The sequence below is a fragment of the Triticum dicoccoides genome, chromosome 2A (assembly GCF_002162155.2).
Source record: "Triticum dicoccoides isolate Atlit2015 ecotype Zavitan chromosome 2A, WEW_v2.0, whole genome shotgun sequence".
NCBI lineage: Eukaryota > Viridiplantae > Streptophyta > Magnoliopsida > Poales > Poaceae > Triticum > Triticum dicoccoides.
The window spans coordinates 118,770,700-118,786,076 of record NC_041382.1 but is presented as its reverse complement, the minus strand read 5'-3'; positions in this window follow the sequence as shown (position 1 = coordinate 118,786,076).

The window sequence follows — 15,377 nt, the reverse complement described above, 5'->3', positions numbered from 1 at the left end:
ACGTTCCTAGCCAAATCATCAATCTTAAGCATTTTTTCTTCAATCAAAGCATTGAAATTCTTTTGTGAAGTAATAAATTTTTAATATTAGATTCAAAATCAGAGGGTATCTTATTGAATTTTCCATAAGAATTGTTGTAGGAATTACCATAATTATTTGAGGAATTACTAGGATAAGGTATAGGATTAAAGTTTCTCTATACGCGTTGTTACCAAAATTATTACTACCAACAAAATTCACATCCAAAGATTCATTATTATTCTCAATCAAAGTAGATAAAGGCATATCATTAGGATCAGAAGAAACACTTTTATTAGCAAATAATTTCATAAGTTCATCCATCTTTCCACTCAAAACATTAATTTCTTCTATCGCATGCACTTTTTTATTAGATGATCTTTCAGTATGCCATTGAGAATAATTAACCATAATATTATCTAGGAGTTTAGTAGCTTCTCCTAAAGTGATTTCTAGAAGCAAAATTCAAACCGGCATGAAAGTTTTGTATAATCATCCACAAATTCAAACCATGAGTAGGGCAATTATGTATCATTAATTTCATCCTCTCCCAAGCTTGTGCAACATGTTCATGATCAAGTTGCTTAAAATTCATAATATTGTTTCTAAGAGAGATGATCTTAGCGGGAGGAAAATACTTAGAGATAAAAGCATCTTTGCACTTGTTCCAAGAATCAATACTATTTTTAGGCAAAGATGAAAACCAAGCTTTAGCACGATCTCTAAGCAAAAAAGGAAATAGCTTCAATTTAACAATATCATTGTCCACATCTTTCTTCTTTTGCATATCACACAAATCAACGAAGCTATTTAGATGGGTAGCGGCATCTTCACTAGGAAGGCCAGAAAACGGATCTTTCATGACAAGATTCAGCAAAGTGGCATTAATTTCACAAGATTCAGCATCGGTAAGAGGAGCAATCGGAGTGCTGATAAGATCATTGTTGTTGGTATTGGTAAAGTCACACAATTTAGTGTTATCTTGAGCCATCGTGACAAGCAAGCAATCCAACACACAAGCAAACAAGAAGCAAGCGGGCAAAAAGAGGCAAATAGAGAAAGAGAGGTAGGATAGAGAGAGAGGGCAAATAAAATGGCAAGGGTGAAGTGGGGGAGAGGAAAACGAGAGGCAAATGGCAAATAATATAATGTGAGAGATAAGGGTATGTGATGGGTACTTGGTATGTTGACTTTTGCGTAGACTCCCCGGCAACAGCGCCAGAAATCTTCTTGCTACCTCTTGAGCACTGCGTTGGATTTCCTTTAAGAGGAAAGGATGATGCAGCAAAGTAGCGTAAGTATTTCCCTCAGTTTTTGAGAACCAAGGTATCAGTCCAGTAGGAGGCTATGCGTGAGTCCCTCATACCTGCACAAAACAAATAACTCCTCGCAACCAACGCAAAAAGGGGGTGTCAATCCCTTCACGGTCACTCACGAGAGTGAGATCTGATAGATATGATAAGATAATATTTTTGGTAATTTTGTGATAAAGATGCAAATAAATTAAAAGCAAAGTAAAAAATCAAAGTAAATAAATAGGTATTGGAAAATTAGTATGATGAAGATAGACCCGGGGGCCATAGGTTTCACTAGTGGCTTCTCTCAAGAGCATATCTATTTTACGGTGGGTGAACAAATCACTTCTAGGAAAAGGCCTACTAGTGGCGCACACGTTTTGCGTACTAATGGCGCACTACTGGTGCGCCACTAGTACCACGCCACTAGTATTATATACTAATGGTGCACCACAGGTGCGCCATTAGTATCTGGTATACTAATGGCGCACCACGCCGTGCGCCATTAGTATAGACCAACATGCGCCATTAGTATCTGGCATACAAATGGCGCACTGTGGGGTGATGTGCCATTAGTATGAATATTAGGTTTTTTACTTTTCTGATTTTTGCACAGGTTACAAAATATATTATTGGACAGAATATAGACAGCACCACACAACAAGAGCAGATTCATCGAAACAATAGAAGATTAGTCTCCGAATTCAAAAGACCGAACAAATATAGAACATTACAAGTCTCGAGACCGCGAGTAGCGAGTTTGTCGGAAGTAATACTAATCCTAACAAATCCTACTAATCATCATCATACAACTTCTACTCGTTATTAATAACAAGTCATACGATCATCATCTTGATAGTCATCGAACCAACCCTACTTAATTGTGTAACATCCCAAATTTTCAATTTGGAATGTTATACATTAGATCATCATGCATATCATATTTTATTTGCTTTTGGGTTTTGATCCTAGAAAATTCTAAGCAACTCAAGGACCCACGGAGAGAGTTGGGGATTTCGTTATTTTCATATTTGAGTTTTCTCAAATTTTGAAAATAGGATCATTTGATTTTATTTATTTTATCATCGATTATTTCTATTACAAAAATATGAGAGAGGGAATAAAATGACTTTCCCAAAATATAGAAATATTGAGGGTTTAATAATAAAATCACATAAGATTTATTTCGGAGTTTTTCGATATTTTTATTTGAATTTAGGAAAAATACGCGTTTTTCAAAATTGCATTTAGGGCCCAAATAAATGTTCACTTTGTCGGGCTTGATTTTAGAAGCCCGGAAAAATTTATTTCGGGATGTTTGGAGTCGGTTTAGTATTTCTTTTTATTTTTCTTCCGAGCGTAATTATTTAAAAAAAACAAAACCGACCTTGGGTCGTGCCCGAGCGGGACTCCGCCCGGGGGACGCCTTTAAATAGCGCCGCACCCGAGCCCCCAGCCCATAACCGCCGCCGCCAGCCCACCCGCCCGCCGGAGCCGCCGCCGCCCTTCGGAGCCACCGCCGCCGCCGCGACGCACGTCGCCCGAGGTTCGCCGCCGCCTCGAAATCCGTGCCGTTTTTTTTTAAAAAAACCGATTGGTTTTCGTCGGTTTTATTTTCAGTTTTTTTTCGGTTTTTTTGGTTTATTTTATTATTTTATTTATTTTATTATTTTCGGATTAGGTTAATTAACGAATTAATCCGTTCATTGTTTTTCTTTTTTGTCGGATTTTCCGCGGTTATTTTCTGATCGCGATTTCTGATTCGATTTTCGTTTTAGTATAACTTTTCGCTCGTTTATCGGAATCAGGCGATTCAAGCGCCTAGAGTTTCGTCTCGAAACCCTCTATCCGAATAATCAACTTAAACAAGTTTTTGCTACTGTAAAATTTGACTTAGATCCAGATTACTAGAACGAAGTTGTTTTCTTTGGCCGTTTGACTTTCTTTGCTTCGTTCGATTTGATTCTTTTTGCAAACCAGAGTTCTTAAGTTGAACTTCTGGTTAGATCTCTTATTTGAGTTTTACCTGTGCATTAGATGAGTACTTATTGTATGCTGGTTTGTTTATCTGCGATAGAACACCCGGAGTGCACCGCCTGTTACTTCAAATCTCTAGGTTTCGCGGATCATCAGCAGGGCAAGTAACACTTTGATCATGCCTTTTTTACTACCCAGATTTATTGCATTAGATCAATCCTCACACATTGCATGATTAGGATCTAATTAAATTGTGGGATGGGAAGTAGTTGAGGTAGTACCTATTACCTGTTTATTATCAAACCCTTGGGAGTTACTTCTACGTTTGCCATTATGCCATGCTATGCTAGTAGACGTGGATTGGGTGAGTGATATCCATGACAGATGTGAGTTTGATTAATTAATGGTTTATCTAAGGTGGCAACTTAAACACACATCTGGGTGGATTGAGGCACCTGGGTATTCCAGGACTTGCCTGTTTTCTTTTGGACCGCCACCGAGGCTCAAAGGGATCATGAGATTATTCATACTAGAAACTTCCGTGTGCAGCCACAAGCCATTATGGGCTCTGGCATAGTTGATTTAGTCGTGCGAACTCTTACAAGGTAGACAAGAAGATGTAGGGGAAAGTAGGTGTACCGGTCTATCCATCATAAGGTGCTAGTGCTTCTGAAAGACTGTGTCTCGGTCATCCGTTTCTCAAACACCATGTAGTGCGAAAAATCAAATGGAGGCAATCGAGTCTTGTCGGGAAAAGTGCGCAAACCTCTGCAGAGTGTACAAACTAATCATAGTTAGCCGTGTCCTCGGTTATGGACATCTTGAGTATCTAGTACCTGGATTTTCATGTGAACCTCAACATGTTACTCTAAATTAATTTTGTTGGGCTTTGTTTAATGATGATTAATTTAATGGGATTGAGGATGCTGTCAACCATTCTCAATGTTTAACAACCACCATGATAGTTAAATAAATTTATTCCTTTGCAGTAGGGAAAAATTGGCCTTACACAAAACTATAACCATAGAGCTTTCCACCAGCCATATAAGCATATAGTATAGCTGTTTCATTCCATTACTCTCTATGTATTACATTGCCAGCATATTCAATGTGCTGACCCGTTTCGGGCTACAACGTTAATGTTGTAGACTTTTCAGACGACGATTAAGGAGCTTTAGGTCGTGGTTCTATACTCAGTGATGCTGTTGGAGTTGATGGACTCACTTATCTTCCAAGCCTTCCGTTGTTATCGTTATTAGATGGCCTTAAGCCATATTTATTGTATTAAGCTCTCTCTTGAGACACTCGATGTAATAAGTGTGTGATTGCTACTCTGTTATAAATCCTCCGACTACTGTGTGGTGTCAGCATTACTGATCCAGGGATGACACTGGAGCACAGAGATCAGGCTGTTTGAGGTATGGTCGCTACAGAGATGGTATCAGAGCACACGTTGACTGTAGGACATGACCACTAAGTTAAAGACCTAGATCACTATTCACTCTCTTCTCTTCTGACCTCCCATCTTTTCTACTCTTTAGGATGGCGGATGCAAGGAACAAGTCACTAGAAGGAAGTCACTAGATACCTGAAGAAAGTCACTAGATACCTGAACATAGGAATACCAAGCTTCACCGGAACCTACAACGCGACTTTACCTGAAGAAGAGTGCTGGATGATTCAAGTTCAAGTTCCAGGAAGGACGTTCATGCCAGTCACTGAGCCCATAGAGTTTTCTTTTGGTGCACCAACTTGGAGTCTAGGAAAGAGCATGGCAGCTCACATCGCCATGGGACGCATTGGAGAAGTCTACCGCAGTGATCTCAAGGATACTATCTACCAGATTTGTGCGTGCCGAGATGAGCACTGGGAGATGATCAGCACCAAGAAGGATAGATCCATTGCAGCTTTTATCCAGGAATTAAACCAGCACATTCGACGACAGGAGAATCAGATGTGTGCCGACATGATAGATCTGAAGAAGGCTAAGACTAGAATCAAGGAACTGGAGGAAGAACTCAAGGCTACACGTGAAGATTATGAAGAAGAAATTGAAGTACTAGTGGAGAAGAATGACGACCTGATCAAGAAGATTGGAATATTTATGGGAGGCCCTACACCAGTAGATGAAGACGAAGAACCCAAGGAGATTCGCCCGGAAGACTACATCATCATCGACGACACCGATTCGGATCCAGATGAAAGCGATGATGACTATGTTGATGAAGCTGGAGCAGATATCATGGAGTCTTCATCGGAGCAATTTTTCTAGTAGACCACCTCATCAGTAGTAGTAGTCCACCATGTAAATATAGTAGTCCGAGCACTTTCGCGATAGTTAGATCGATTGTATGCCCTTGTTTGATTGAATGAAGTGAATTGTTTGATTTTGCCTCATGTGCATATGGGTAGTGTTTTCTCTTTAGACCCCCTCTATTCTTACATATCATCTTTTCTAGACCCTCAGATGCCTCCGAGATGTGACAATGGATTTGCTTTCCCACCGGAGCTCACTCAGTTGATCCAGCAGCAGAATGCTTTGATGCAGTTGTTAGTCTAGAACCAGAACAACAACAACAACAACAACAACAACAACAATAACCCACCACCACCACCACCTGTTGATCACTTAGCCCATTTTCTTAGGCTGAATCCGCCGGTGTTTTCCAGTAGCACCGAGCCGATAGTAGCAGATGATTGGCTCCGCAAGACAGCTAGAGAGTTGACCACAGCAGGATGCACAGATGCGGAGAAGGTGAAGTTTGCCGCACATCAGCTTGAAGGACCCGCAGCATCATGATGGGAGAATTTTACAGCCACTTACCCTGTAGACACTGTCACATGGGATCAGTTTCAGCAAGCCTTCCGTACTGCCCATGTTTCAGCAGGAGCTGTGGCCATGAAGAAGCATGAGTTTCGCAACTTGTGCTAAGGAGGACGGATAGTTGGCCAGTATGTGGAGGAATTTAGTAAGTTAGCATGTTATGCCCCATATGACGTCACTACGGATGCAGCTAAGCAGGAGAAGTTTCTGGAAGGACTGAATGATGAGTTGAGCATGCAGTTGATGGTAGCCACCTTCAACAACTACCAGGAGTTGGTAGACCGTGCTCTTATGATTGAAGGGAAGCAGCAGCAGATTGAAAACCGCAAGAGGAAGTGTGGGCAGGGGAAGTATAACTCAGGAGCCCAGCAGAAGCCCCGTCTTACCCCTAAACCGGAAGTCCACTTTCAGCATACCCATGGAGGAGGTAGCTCGCACAATCATAATGGCTCTAGGAATGGTAATGGGAATGGAGTAAGCAACGGCCAGAACCGCATCACCCCATCAACCCCAGCCAAGAGAGATTTGAGCCAAGTCACCTGTTTCAAGTGTTCCAAGACCGGACATTATGCCAATGAATGTCTTGAAGGCCAGAATGGCAATGGAAGCTCTAGAAAGAAGCCGAACCCTTTCAACAGGGGACAGGTGAACCACGTTAATGTGGAGGAGGTTGAAGCTCATCCCGATGTAGTAATCGGTAAGTTCTTGGTTAAGTCATTTACTTCACTCGTTCTTTTTGATACTGGTGCATCGCATTCATACATATCAAGCGGATTTGTGGAAAAGTATATCCTACCCACTAGGGTTCTCAAAACACCTATGCTAGTAAGCTCACCAGGAGCAGAGTACATGGCCAGTCAAGGATGCTTTCAAGTGCCATTAAGTATAGGACGGCATGTTTTCCCAACGGATTTAATTATTCTGGAATCTCAAGGTTTGGATGTGATTCTCGGTATGGATTGGCTGTCCATGTATGGAGGAAACATCGATTGTGCCAGTAAGACAATTTTGCTCACGACGCCAGAAGGAAGAAGGATCAAGTATGTATCCCAGCATGCGCCGAACAGGACACAAGTAAATTCCTTATCAGGAGTTGTGCAGGAGGAAGTACCAGTGGTAAGGGATTTCCCTGACGTATTTCCAGCAGAGTTGCCAGGCATGCCACCAGATAGAGACATTGAGCTTTTGATTGAGCTTTTGCCAGGCACAGGGCCAATATCGAAGAGACCATACAGGATGCCTGCAAAGGATTTGGTGGAGATTAAGAAGCAGATTAAGGAGTTACTGGATAAAGGTTACATTCGCCCAAGTTCTTCGCCTTGGGGATCACCAGTACTTCTAGTGGAGAAGAAGGATGGATCGTTAAGGATGGTTGTTGATTACCGCGGATTGAACGAGGTAACGATCAAGAACAAGTACCCACTACCAATGATCAATGATCTATTTGATCGATTGCAAGGAGCTAAAGTGTTTTCCAAGATCGATTTGCGATCAGGGTACCATCAGTTGAAGATTCGGGAGCAGGACATACCCAAGACAGCATTCACCACCAGATATGGACTGTATGAGTATATCGTTATGTCATTTGGACTGACTAACGCACCCGCCTATTTTATGAACATGATGAACAAAGTGTTTATGGAGTTTCTGGATAAGTTTGTCGTGGTGTTCATTGACGATATCCTAGTCTACTCCAAGAATGAAGAGGAGCATAAGGAGCATTTGCGTTTGGTACTTGGAACGCTCAGAGAACATCAATTATATGCCAAGTTCAGCAAATGTGAGTTTTGGTTGAAGGAAGTAGGATTCCTCGGACACGTTATATTCGGAGAAGGAATAGCGGTTGACCCCACAAAGGTTATCACGGTGACCAATTGGGAAGCACCAACAACAGTTGGAGAGATCCGGAGTTTTCTTGGACTCGCAGGATACTACCGGAGATTTATTGAGAACTTCTCAAAGCTTGCAAAGCCTATGACTGAGTTGTTGAAGAAGGATACCAAGTTCGTATGGACTGACGAGTGTGAGGCTAGTTTCTAGGAGTTGAAGAAATGTTTGGTTACCTCATCAGTGTTGATTTTGCCAGATCAGACCAAGGATTACGATGTGTATTGCGACGCTTCACGTCGAGGACTTGGAGCAGTGCTTATGCAGGAGGGAAGAGTTGTTTCGTACGCTTCACGACAACTGAAGCCTCACAAACTGAATTATGCCACGCATGATTTGGAGTTAGCAGCCGTAGTGCATGCATTGAAGACATGGATACATTTCCTCATTGGAAATCATTGTGAGGTGTACACGGACCACAAGAGTTTGAAGTACATTTTCACGCAGAAGGAGTTGAACCTCAGACAAAGGAGATGGTTGGAGATCCTCAAGGATTATGATATGAGATTGCATTACCATCCCGGAAAGGCTAATGTAGTAGCTGACGCATTGAGCCGTAAGAGCCATGTCAATACACTAATGACGGGAGAAATACCAAAGGAGTTAGCCGAGGATCTTCGTGAGCTATGTTTGGAAATAGTTCTGAGAGGCTATGTAGCAGCTTTGCAGATTCAGTCAACGTTGATGGATAGAATCAGAGAAGCTCAGAAGACTGACAAGGAGATTGCCTCCATAAAGGAGAAAATGAACGAAGGAAAAGCTAAAGGATTTCGTGAGGATGAGCACGATACCCGATGGTTTGAAGACCGTGTCTATGTGCCCAATGACCCGGAGATCAGGAAGTTAATTCTGCAAGAGGCACATGATTCACCCTATTCGATTCACCCAGGAAATACCAAGATGTATTTGGATTTGAAGGATACTTTCTGGTGGACCAGAATGAAGAAGGATATTGCGGAGTATGTAGCAGTTTGTGATGTATGTCAGAGAGTAAAGGCAGAGCATCAGAAGCCCGCAGGATTGTTGCAGCCATTGCCGATACCCGAATGGAAGTGGGATAAACTAAGCATGGATTTTATCACAGGATTACCAAGGACTCGTTCAGGCTATGACTCGATTTGGGTTGTAGTTGATCGGTTGACGAAGGTAGCTCATTTCATCCCAGTAAAGACCACTTACACCAGTGCTAAGTTGGCAAAGATATATATGACCAGGATCATATGTCTGCATGGAGTTCCGAGGGGTATCGTATCAGATAGAGGAACGCAGTTTACCTCAAAGTTCTGGAAGCAGTTGCATGAGACTTTGGGTACCAGGCTAGAATTCAGTACAACTTTTCATCCACAGACAGACAGACAGACTGAGAGAGTCAATCAGATTTTGGAAGATATGCTGAGAGCTTGTGCGCTAGATTACGGATCTAGTTGGGACGACAATTTGCCATATGCAGAGTTCTCTTACAACAACAGTTACCAAACCAGTTTGAAGATGGCCCCTTTTGAAGCCTTGTACGGAAGGAGGTGCAGGACACCGTTATCATGGGACGAGGTTGGAGACCGCCAGTTGTTTGGACCTGATTTGATTAAGGAGTCTGAACAAAAGGTGAAGTTGATTCGCGATAGGCTCAAGGTAGCCTAGTCCAGGCAGAAGAGCTATGCAGATTCTAAACGCAAGGAGACAGTTTACGAAGTCGGAGACAGAGTTTATCTTCGAGTACCCCCACTTCGAGGAATTAAGCGTTTTGGAGTTAAGGGAAAGTTAGCGCCACGATTTGTAGGACCATATCGAGTTTTGGAGCGTATGGGAGAAGTGGCCTACAAGTTGGAATTGCCCCAAGGATTGTCAGGAGTTCATGATGTATTCCACGTTTCTCAGCTGAAGAAATGCCACGCGGAGATGGCTGACATACCTTTGAGAGACACCATGCAATTGGAAGCAATTCAGTTGGATAACAATTTGACCTATGATGAGAAACGAGTCAAGATTCTCGAGTTTGCCAGCCGAGTCACTCACAGTAAGATTATCAAGTTTTGCAAGGTTCAGTGGAGCCACCACACGGAGGATGAAGCCACCTTGGAGCGAGAGGAAGATTTTCTCAAGGACCACCCTCACCTATTTTCTAGCCAACCCGAATCTCGAGGGCGAGATTCATCTTAAGGGGGGTAGGTTTGTAACATCCCAAATTTTCAATTTGGAATGTTATACATTACATAATCATGCATATCATATTTTATTTGCTTTTCTGTTTTGATCCTAGAAAATTCTAAGCAACTCAAGGACCCACGGAGAGAGTTGGGGATTTCGTTATTTTCATATTTGAGTTTTCTCAAATTTTGAAAATACGATCATTTGATTTTATTTATTTTATCATCGATTATTTCTATTACAAAAATATGAGAGAGGGAATAAAATGACTTTCCCAAAATATAGAAATATTGAGGGTTTAATAATAAAATCAAATAAGATTTATTTCAGAGTTTTTCTATATTTTTATTTGAATTTAGGAAAAATACGCGTTCTTCAAAATTGCATTTAGGGCCCAAATAAATGTTCACTTTGTCGGGCTTGATTTTAGAAGCCCAGGAAAATTTATTTTGGGATTTTTGGAGTCCATTTAGTATTTCTTTTTATTTTTCTTCCGAGCGTAATTATTTAAAAAAAAACGAAACCGACCTTGGGCCGTGCCCGAGCAGGACTCCGCCCGGGGGACGCCTTTAAATAGCGCCGGACCCGAGCCCCCAGCCCATAACCGCCGCCGACAGCCCACCCGTCGGCCGGAGCCACCGCCGCCGCCGCGACGCGCGTCGCCCGAGGTTCGGCGCCGCCTCGAAATCCGTGCCGTTTTTTTTTTCAAAAAAAACCAATTGGTTTTCGTCGGTTTTATTTTCGGTTTTTTTCGTTTTTTTTTATTTTATTATTTTCGGATTAGGTTAATTAACGAATTAATCCGTTCGTCGTTTTTCTTTTTCGTCGGATTTTCCGCGGTTATTTTCTGATCGCGATTTCTGATCCGATTTTCGTTTTAGTATAACTTTTCGCTTGTTTATCGGAATCAGGCGATTCAAGCGCCTGGAGTTTCGCCTCGAAACCCTCTATCCGAATAATCAACTTAAACAAGTTTTTGCTACTGTAAAATTTGACTTATATCCAGATTACTAGAACGAAGTTGTTTTCTTTCGCCGTTTGACTTTCTTTGCTTCGTTCGATTTGATTCTTTTTGCAAACTGGAGTTCTTAAGTTGAACTTCTGGTTAGATCTCTTACTTAAGTTTTACCTGTGCATTAGATGAGTACTTATTGTATGCTTGTTTGTTTGTCTGCGATAGAACACCCGGAGTGCGCCGCCTGTTACTTCGAATCTCTAGGTTTCGCGGATCATCGGCAAGGCAAGTAACACTTTGATCATACCTTTTTTACTACCCAGTTTTATTGCATTAGATCAATCCTCACACATTGCATGATTATGAACTAATTAAATTGTGGGATGGGAAGTAGTTGAGGTAGTACCTATTACCTGTTTATTATCAAACCCTTGGGAGTTACTTCTATGTTTGCCATTATGCCATGCTATGCTAGTAGACGTGGATTGGGTGAGTGATATCCATGACAGATGTGAGTTTGATTAATTAATGGTTTATCTATGGTGGCAACTTAAACACACATCTGGGTGGATTGAGGCACCTGGGTATTCCAGGACTTGCCTGTTTTCTTTTGGACCGCCACCGAGGCTCAAAGGGATCATGAGATTATTCATACTAGAAACTTCCGTGTGCAACCACAAGCCATTATGGGCTCTGGCATAGTTGATTTAGTCGTGCGAACTTTTACAGGGTAGACAAGCAGATGTAGGGGAAAGTAGGTGTACCGGTCTATCCATCGTAAGGTGCTAGTGCTTCTGAAAGATTGTGTCTCGGTCATCCGTCTCTCAAACACCATGTAGTGCGAGAAATCAAACGGAGGCGATCGAGTCTTGTGGGGAAAAGTGCGCAAACCTCTGCAGAGTGTACAAACTAATCATGGTTAGCCGTGTCCCCGATTATGGACATCTTGAGTATCTAGTACCTGGATTTTCATGTGAATCTCAACATGTTACTCTAAATTAATTTTGTTGGGCTTTGTGTAATGATGATTACTTTAATGGGATTGAGGATGCTGTCAACCATTCTCAATGTTTAACAACCACCATGATAGTTAAATAAATTTATTCCTTTGCAGAAGGGAAAAATTGGCTTTCCGCAAAACTGTAACCATAGAGCTTTCCACCAGCCATATAAGCATATAGTATCGTTGTTTCATTCCATTACTCTCTATGTGTTACATTGCTAGCATATTCCATGTGCTGACCCGTTTCGGGCTGCAACGTTAGTGTTGCAGACTTTTCAGACGACGATTAAGGAGTTTTAGGTCGTGGTTCTATACTCAGTGATGCCGTTGGAGTTAATGGACTCACTTATCTTCCAAGCCTTCCGCAGTTATTCATATTAGATGGCCTTAAGCCATATTTATTGTATTAAGCTCTCTCTTGAGACACTCGATGTAATAAGTGTGTGATTGCTACTCTGTTATAAATCCTCCGAGTAATGTGTGGTGTCAGCATTATTGATCCAGGGATGACACCGGAGCACAGAGATCAGGCTGTTTGAGGTCTGGTCGCTACAAATTGTTCTTAGCGCATGATCATCAGTATTAGGCAGGACCTAAACACCCTATTTAAGGTAAAATAGCATAAAACAATATAGACCCTGACTCTCCATTATGAAGAATGGAGAACATCCTGTCTCCAATTCTTGCGCTTCGCTTCCTTTTGCTTCCAAGAACCTCCTTACGACTGTCCATACATTTTTTCCATCCTTTGATTTTCATGTCTCCACTTCTTTTAGAAATCTCGTATGGATAGTTGATATTCGTAGGATGACCTGGCTATATGTTCAAAACATTAAGACTACCTTTCTTATACATCAAAAGAGGCACACAATTCTCTGGGATTATCTGTTGAAAAACATAGTAATAACTTCATAGTTAGCAATGATGTACTAGTTTTAGAAGTATGCAAAAGATGCACGGATGTCGTAATGGTAAAAATCTTACCAGGGTATCTCCATGGTAGTTACCGTAGTTGAACACATGCACTAGTGGCACGTATTGACCATAATGTTGAGGAGTTTGATTGTGGATATTGTAATTCTCAATGTCAGTCCAAAATCCGACCAGATGATTTTTCTCCTTGTAAGTTATTAATTCGGAGCCATCGGTGTAGTGGGTTTTGTCTGCCATCTCCAGCACATTCTTTGAACAATAAAAATAAGCTGTCAATGGAAATAAGCTGTCAACTATTTTGAAATAAACAATATAAATTAGCTAATAACTATGTTTGAGAAACTCACATAGCGGTAGAACTGGAGGCGTATCAACAAGGACCCAAATGTCCATATTGTCTTGGTCGATGTCAGGATTACCAAGATCCATGGTGATAAGCATACCCTCATCAAAACCATACATCTTGCAAAATGCTTCCCAGTTTTTGCAACCAAAATGGCTTACGCTCTCAGAATTATACAGATTTACTTCAAAGTCCACATCGTGATGAGTCCTTAGGTGAATTTTCTTTGTTTCAGAAATTTCATGGTCTTCAAAATCCAACCTCTCCAAGACATAGCGTCTTGCATGGCATGGGATAAGCTATACTCGAATTGTAAAAGATGAAAATTACACGTTGAAATAGTTGAAGTCATTCTTAATTATGAAAAAAAACAATTGTCATCGTTGTGTACTGTTTCAACTAAGAAGGTCTCCTCAAGCTTAATGCTGAAGCGCGATCATCGTCCAGGTGAGGCCTGTCGCACAGACCTCGATCATCGTGGCACCAGCCGCACTCCCCCGGGAGACTTTCGTCGTCCAATGACGACATTTCCTATGTTCATTATTCAAAACTACATCATCTCTTGACATTAGTAATACTATGAGTTGATATCACACTTCTATATGTATAACACAAGAGGCAGTTGATCCTACTTAATTAAGTACTAAGATACCCAGGCCCATGCATTAGTCGCAAGTACCCCATATGTCCTATTTTTAGCAAAGTGATGCTAAAATTCACGGAAAATTTCAGCATGACCTTTGCTCAAAATAGGACATATGGAGTACCCGAATTTGCCGGAACGGAAGTTAATCGACATTCCAGCAAACTCAAGGGCCTCTCGGGGTACCTGCAAAATCATCATGACACGATGGTCGGAGACATGACCTTTGCTGAAAATTGTTTTCTGTAAAAGATGATCATGCCAGCCAGCCAGGCAGGTGATTGTCACTCAAATTAAGCTGGGCTTAGACTGACTGAAGCATCTGTCTTCCTCCCTTTCTTTTTCTCTCTTCCTTTCACATTACCTTTACTTTCCAAAGGAAATAAAAATACAATGCATACATACATACTAAAGCAGGTAGATAGATAGTTAGATAGATGAGCATGCTCAGTTTACAAGAATGAATATAAACAAGCAAAGAATGCATGCATATCAAGCCTGCCTTTACAAATCTACCAAGCCTGCCTAAAGCATGTCTGCATGATGGGTATCACACTATCAGTTACTACCAGTTAATTACTAGTAATGCCAAATAAGATACTCCTCCTCATCATCATATAAAAAAATGACCAATCAGAATTAGTTAAGCTCAGTCTCAATGTTCTGAAAACATAAGAGCTCATGTCATACATATGCTGGTGTGGTAAAGGAAAATATTGATAAAATAGCTCTAGCTCTCAAGAGTCTATACGGAAGCATGTGAAAAATGGCCAATATTGCACCTTCTATCTACTCTGGCCCTAAGTCCCAATTTAGTTTTACAAGCCAAAGCATGAGAAAACAACAGATAGAAGAAAAATCAAGCTTGCGGATTTAAAATATGGTTTGACACAAGGCATGTTTGCTTATTTCAAGATATCGAACAACCATCATTTGAGCCAAGGCAGATAACTTTTAAGCTATGCCACTGAAGAATAAGGACGCCAAACAGAATATAGTCAACACCATATTATATTATGCTCCAGTGTAGCAGAAAATTTATATCAGACCAATTAGGCTCATTTTTCAAACTCCTGAGCTTGCAACTTTGCACCCCCTGCCAAATAGACTAGACATACTGATTAAATCTTACACCCTATCCATCGAGTTTCACACTAACAGAAAGAACATCACATTTATCATCAAATGCTAAGCTAGCATCATTCAAGCGCTTCAATTGACAAATTTGCATAGCAGAGCAGCTCACCGTCCGGTGACACAACAGAGGCAGGTCGGCAGCGGCCGGCGTTGAAGAGGGGGGCGTCATCGAGGAGGGCGGTGAAGAGGGGGGCGTCGGTGTCTCACCTGGATGCTC